The sequence below is a fragment of the Apodemus sylvaticus genome, chromosome 1 (genome assembly GCF_947179515.1).
Source record: "Apodemus sylvaticus chromosome 1, mApoSyl1.1, whole genome shotgun sequence".
NCBI classification, from domain to species: domain Eukaryota; kingdom Metazoa; phylum Chordata; class Mammalia; order Rodentia; family Muridae; genus Apodemus; species Apodemus sylvaticus.
Genome location: NC_067472.1, coordinates 209,880,177 through 209,886,630, shown reverse-complemented (window position 1 = coordinate 209,886,630; position 6,454 = coordinate 209,880,177). Strand labels below are relative to the sequence as shown.

General features: G+C 37.2%; 1 pseudogene; it reads left to right on the top strand.

The window, feature by feature from the left end:
* Window positions 1–2,417: 2,417 nt before the first annotated feature.
* LOC127674757 (vomeronasal type-1 receptor 4-like) lies at window positions 2,418–2,989 on the top strand (annotated as a pseudogene).
* The last annotated feature ends 3,465 nt before the right edge of the window (window positions 2,990–6,454 follow it).

The window sequence follows — 6,454 nt, the reverse complement described above, 5'->3', positions numbered from 1 at the left end:
GATGATATTTTCATGTTCCATTCATTTGCCTACAAAGTTCATGAAGTCATCATTAATAGCTGAGTAGTATTCCATTGTGTAAATGCACCACATTTTCTGTATTCATTCTTCCATTGAAGGGCATCTGGGGTTTTTCCGGTTTCTGGCTATTATAAATCAGACTATAATGGACACACTGGAGCATGTGTTCTTGTTATATATTGGAGTTTCTTTTGGGTAAATGCCTAGGTAATGCATAGAACAAGTTAGGTACTGCTCCTTCTTTTTCTGTTTTGTAGAGTAGTTTGAGAAGTATTGGTATTAGGTCTTCTTTGAAAGTCTGAGAATTCTGTGCTAAAGCCCTGGGCTTTTTTGGTTGTGTGACTTTTAATGACTTTTTCTATGTTTTAGGTGTTATGGGACTGTTTAGATAGCTTATTTGGTCCTGATTTAACTTTGGTACCTGCTATCTACCTAGAAAATCATCTATTTAATCTGCATATTACAGTTGTGTTGAGTATAGGCTTTTGTGCTAGGATCTGATGATGTTTTGAATTTCCTCATTTTCTGTTATGTCTCCCTTTTCTTCTCTGATTTTGTTAATTTGGGTTCTGTCTCTGTGCCCTTTAGTTAGTTTGGCTAAGGGTTTATCTATTGTCTTTATTTTCTCAAAGAACTAGTGTGGATCTTCTCCAGGTTCTTTATGAAGGCACTCAGTGTTATAAATATCCTCTTAGCACTTCTTCCACTGTGTGTGGCATGGGGGGTTCATTTTCATTAAATTCTAAGAAGTCTTTAATTCCTTTCTTATTTCTTCCCTGACAAAAATTTCATTGAATAGCTAGTTATTGAGCTTCCATGAGTATGTGGGCTTCCTGTTGTTTTTATTGTTTTAGAAGACCAGCCTTAATCCATGGTAATCTGATTTGTTTGTTTGTTTTTTTGTTGGTTGGTTGGTTGGTTGGTTTTTCAAGACAGGGTTTCTCTGTTTAGCCCTGGCTGTCCTGGGACTCACTCTGCAGACCAGGCTGGCCTCAAACTCAAAAATCTGCCTGCCTCTGCCTCCCAGGTGCTGGGATTAAAGGCGTGCACCACCACTGCCTGCGATGGTAATCTAATTTAATGCATGGCACTACTTCAATCATCTTCTTTCTATTGAGGCTTGTTTTGTGTCTGATTATATGATCAGTTTTAGAGAAGTTATCATGAGTTGCAGAGAAGAAGATATATTCTATTGTTTTAGGGTGAAATGGTCTGTACATATCAGTTAAATCCATCCATTTACTAACTTATGTTAGTTTCATGATGTCTCTGTTTAGTTTCTGTTGAGTGATCGGTACCTTGGTGAGAATGAGGTTTTGAAGTCTCCCAACACTATTTTTTCATCTTCAATGTATGTTTTGCGTGTTAATAACATTACTTTTACAAATATGGGTGCCCTTGTGTTTGGGACATAGATGATCAATATTGAGAGCTTATTTTGGTGGATTTTCTCTTTCATGAGGATGAAGTGTCTTTCTTTCCCCATCTCTTTAATAACTTTTGGTAGAAAGTCTATTTTATTGGATATTAGAATGTAATATCCAGCTTGTATCTTAGGACCTTTTGTTTGAAATTTTTTTCCTGCTTTTTACTCTGAGACAGAGTTTTATCTTTTGCCACTGAGGTATGTTTCCTGAAAGGAGCAAAATGCTGGGTCCTACTTACATATCCAGTCTGTTGGTCTATGCCTTTTTATTAGGGAATTGAATCCATTGTTATTAAGAGAAATGAAGGGAGGCACTGTGTGAGGGGTTACTAGGAAAAGAGGGTGGTGTGATATTGAGGTGTAAAGAAAATAGATTAATTAATAAAAAAGAGTTTTTGGGGAATGAAGGGAAAGAGAATAAGACAAGCAAGTCATTATGATGAAAATTATAATAAAATAAAATAAAAATAAAAATAAAATTATAGCAAATATCTAATAAAAGCAATCAAAGAAAGAAAGAAAGAAAGGAAGGAAGAAAGAAAGAAAGAAAGAAAGAAAGAAAGAAAGAGGACAAGAGAGTAAGAGAAAGAGGAGGGAACAAGTAGACCACTTTATAGTAGACCAGGTCTATCTGGCTGTTGCCGGGTAACTGTGGTGAGCAGCATACCTGACCATTGCCAGGTAACTGTGGGGTGGTGCTTAGACAGAATCCTAACATTGACTGTAATGAAATTAGAACAGGTTAGCATTAAATTCATATGTCTGTCTGCCTCTATCTTTTGATTGATATGTTAAAGGTTAGTTGGACCTTTTCCAGTAAGAACAATACTCTTCAGCAATATATCTAAAACTTTCCATATAATAATAGAGAAAATTCAATTAATAAAGACCAAAGCTTTAGACACTCTTCTTCAATGACAAAGCAATATAAATACAATTAAGTGATAAATATATGGTTTAAGTTCACATCATGAAACAATGCAAAGTAAAACTGTATTACTCTGGCCTCACATCAAAAATAAATTTGCCTTCTTTTTTAATAGGAATTGAAATAGTTTCTGAAAAGATTTCAACTGGAATATTCCTCTTCTCCCAGATTACAGTGGGAATCATTGGCAATTCCTCAATACTACTTTATTATGTCATTTTGAAATTCACTGGATAACATTTAATGCCCGAAGACCTGATCATAGAGCACTTGACTTTTCCAATTGCCTGTTTATCATCTTAAAAGCTTACAATAGACTATAAGATTATGAATATAAAGATTTCCTAGATTACTGTGGATGTAAATTGATAATTTATATCTACCGAATAACCAGGGACTATCCCTTTAAGTGACGAGCCTATTGAGTTGCTTCCAAGCAATCACAATCAGTTCCAGCAATTTCAGAGGAATGATGCTTAAGAACATGACATCACGACTCCCTCTTGCTCAAGCAGTTGGCCTGTGTCCTTGTTTATAAAGATCTTGACCCCAGCAAGAGTGTTAGTTCCAATTATAACAAAAATACAGCTAATGCGATGATTTATGGTTCCTGATCATGGTTCTCTTCAATTTTGCATCCTCGGACTAACTGAGGATAACATCTGCATCGCCCTCCAGACTCCAAACAGAGGAACACACACGCAGCATATAAATTGTTAGGTTTCTGAGGCACTATAAAGACAGAAGAGATCGTCTAAGACAGTGGACCTAATTTCAACAGGCTAGACTGTTTATTCCACAACAGTGAATGAAGACTGTTTCCTGTTGAAAAAGGATACTTGTGTGGGATATCTGTGACTTTTGACAGGAATAATATGTGAGAATTGTTTGCATCCATAACAGGCTAGGACAGCTCCCCAGTCTTTCATTCCTTGGGATTAGAATGCAGCCAAAGTGTGCTTGGGCAGTTCTGCATTCTTTCTTTCCTTGAATTGCCATAGATTTTTGTGTTGTTCTGCTGACTGAAGAAAAGTCATCTACAGGAATCCTATCCAAAGACCACGACATCATCCAAGACCCCACCCTGACAAGTTAATTAGTTATACTCTCTTCCAATTGATACAGTCCCATTGCAGATATTTCAAAGAACAAACCTAAGAAACAAAGATAAACACAGGGTCCTGGAAAGATAGCTAAGTGGTTAAGAAAATACACACTCTTATTTGCTCTTCCAGAAGCCCATTTCTTTCCTAGCGCCCAACTTGTAAATAAAATTGTTAAAACACTTTCTCATGTATTCCTACATCCCGACTGGTTTCACATCCCTGTAGTTCCAGCCATGCAGCAGGCTGAGACAGGACCATTTCAAGTTCAATGTTCCAAACAACCCATGCAAAGTGGAAAGGAGAGAACCAGCTGCACATAGCTGCTCTAACTGCTGCATACACACTGTGACAGGGACCTGCAAACATCATCTACACACACACACATACACACACACACAAATTAGAGCTTCTCACACAGAATTGATTTTTGTAAAGATAATTTTTATCACAGCAACAGAATTAAGACTAAACAACTTACACATTGTTTTTCAACATATTAGGCAGGACAACATGATTTGGCTGCTTATATTACAATAATCATGTAGCTTTTAAAGGTATCATTAGGGACAGTGAATGAGGCATTGTTAATAGAAAAGATTTAGGTTAGCTTCAGGTAAGGTCTTCCAAACTTAATCATTTTCAATGAATTACTCAGTTTTAGTGCGAGATCTGATTGAATCAGAAGAAATGGAGATAGATGTGTTTGGATAAACCAGGTTTTCCTCTTGCTTGAATATTTTGCTAATGTTACTTTGTGTAAAGTTGTGGGATGTTACATTTTCCCCTTTATAATCTCTTCCCTCCTACAGGTTGGACAGCTGCTTCCTCAAGCAATGCTGGGACTATCTTCTGATGTTCTTGGGTGGAACACAACTCTGAGCTATCTAGATATCAGCTCCGATGACCTGAAGGATAAAGGACTGGAGATTCTCTGTAAGAAGAGTCTTTCCCACACTGTGTCCTCAAGTCACTATGGTGGGTTCCTTTGAATTTGGTCTTGGAGGCCCTGTTTAGAGATCTTGAGAATTTGTAGGGTAGAGTCACTCACCTCTGGTTCCTGAAGAACCTTTCCTTAGGAAAGACACGTGCCTTGACCTCTGTCGTGGTTTTGGTATGTGGGAGACAGCCTCTCAGAATGTAGACACAAAGAACTGGGAGAAAGAAAGAAATTATGACTTGAGCCCAAGGGATGGTTAAGATGTATAAAGTCAGTGCTAGAAAATGAATAGTGATTTTTTTGGTAATCACTGTCAGGGTAATGAAATATTAGCAAATTAAAGTATGCAGGGCTCATTGTAGGTCATGTTATAGAATTGTCTATTCTCTACTGTTAAACTATGGTAATGTAGGCTCATGGTGGTATGAGTGTGTATAAAAATTCATTTTGTCCTTTTGGATCAGGAAGCAGAGAATGGAAGCAAAAGTAGGGTTCAATGGCCCACATCTACATGTTAGACTTCAAAATTACCGAAATCAGATAACTGATTCCCAAAACAGTGGCTCCATATGGGGAATAAGTGTTTAAACACAGAAGCCTGCAGAAGGCATTTCAAGCCCAAAGAAAGTAAGATATGGAAGAGGGGATTTTACAATACATGTGTGAATTAATTAGTGTTCGTGAAAATTCTACTTTGGAAAGAATAAACAGCAGTGTAACAGTTATGGGAAGAGAAATAATAGAACTCTTCATTTTAAATTATATAATTGAGAGATTTTTGGTTAATTTAATGTGGTTTTGTTTGGATCATGCTAAGCATTAGTATTCCAATATTAAATACCTTTTGGTAACACATATAGATGTGTGCAACTTGGGAGAACACTATCACCTTATCGGTTATGAGATGTCAGGGTCACACTATTTTCATCCTCTCTAGAAAGACAAGAAGACACCAAATGAAAATACAATATAGAGTGTGCTTTTTCTTCTTATAATGGCTTTCTAAAGTTCACTAAGATGTCATGTAGAATATATTTTGAAATCATCAAAAGTAGTAATGATTTCCCAGCACTATAAAGAAAGAAGAAAAATATTTTAAAAGCATAAACTACTTGATACAACCAAACCTGGGTCTTTTGCAAGAAAGGTGTGCCCTTAACTTCTGAGCCACTTCTCCAGACCTCTGTTTTAACTTCCATTACAATGTAGCATAGCTGATCTTATATGCCATTTTAAATATCTGGGTATGCCTGGCATACTCAGTTTTTGTCATCTATGGATCACTGAGATGATGTTTTCTCAATCACTGAGCACCCTTTTCAGTTTCAGGCATCACTGAGCCTTGTGAAATGCTTCTTTTTCAGAACAGGAAGTAACCACTGTATTGTGAACTTTCTCTTGAAATTTGAGACATTGTTGCATCACCACAGGGGCTTCCAGGATCTGGCTGAAGTCCTGAGGAACAACAAGACTCTAAAGTACCTACAAGTTTCAAACAATAAACCAGAAGATACTGGTGTGAAGCTGCTAGCTGATACCAAAAACATCCCAACTGCCACTTAGAAAATTGAAGGTAGGTGTCAACAAGCTTGTAGCTGTGTCTTTGAGAGTCACAAAAGGAGGGTGATTATTATGCAGAATAGTAAATTTAAACTCCATAGGGGGATGTGGAGTGATGGCTCAGTAGTTAGGAGCACTGGCTGCTGTTCCAGAAGACCTAGGTTCAATTCCCTGTACCCACATGGCATTTCAAAGCTGTTTGTGACTACAGTTTCAGGGGACCTGTTACCTTTATACAGACATACATGCAGGCAAAAGACCAATGAACATAAAATAAAAATAAATCAAATTCCATAGGGAATACATATCAGTTTAACAGTGGTGGGTAGGTGATTGATGGTTGCAATTCATGGATGGAAGCATGCGTAAGATAGATAGCTCTCACTTGGATGTGAACATATATGGATACTGGATGCATTCATAGATGGTTGGATGGATGCATGATGGATGTCCACTGGAGATGACAGGAGTGACTA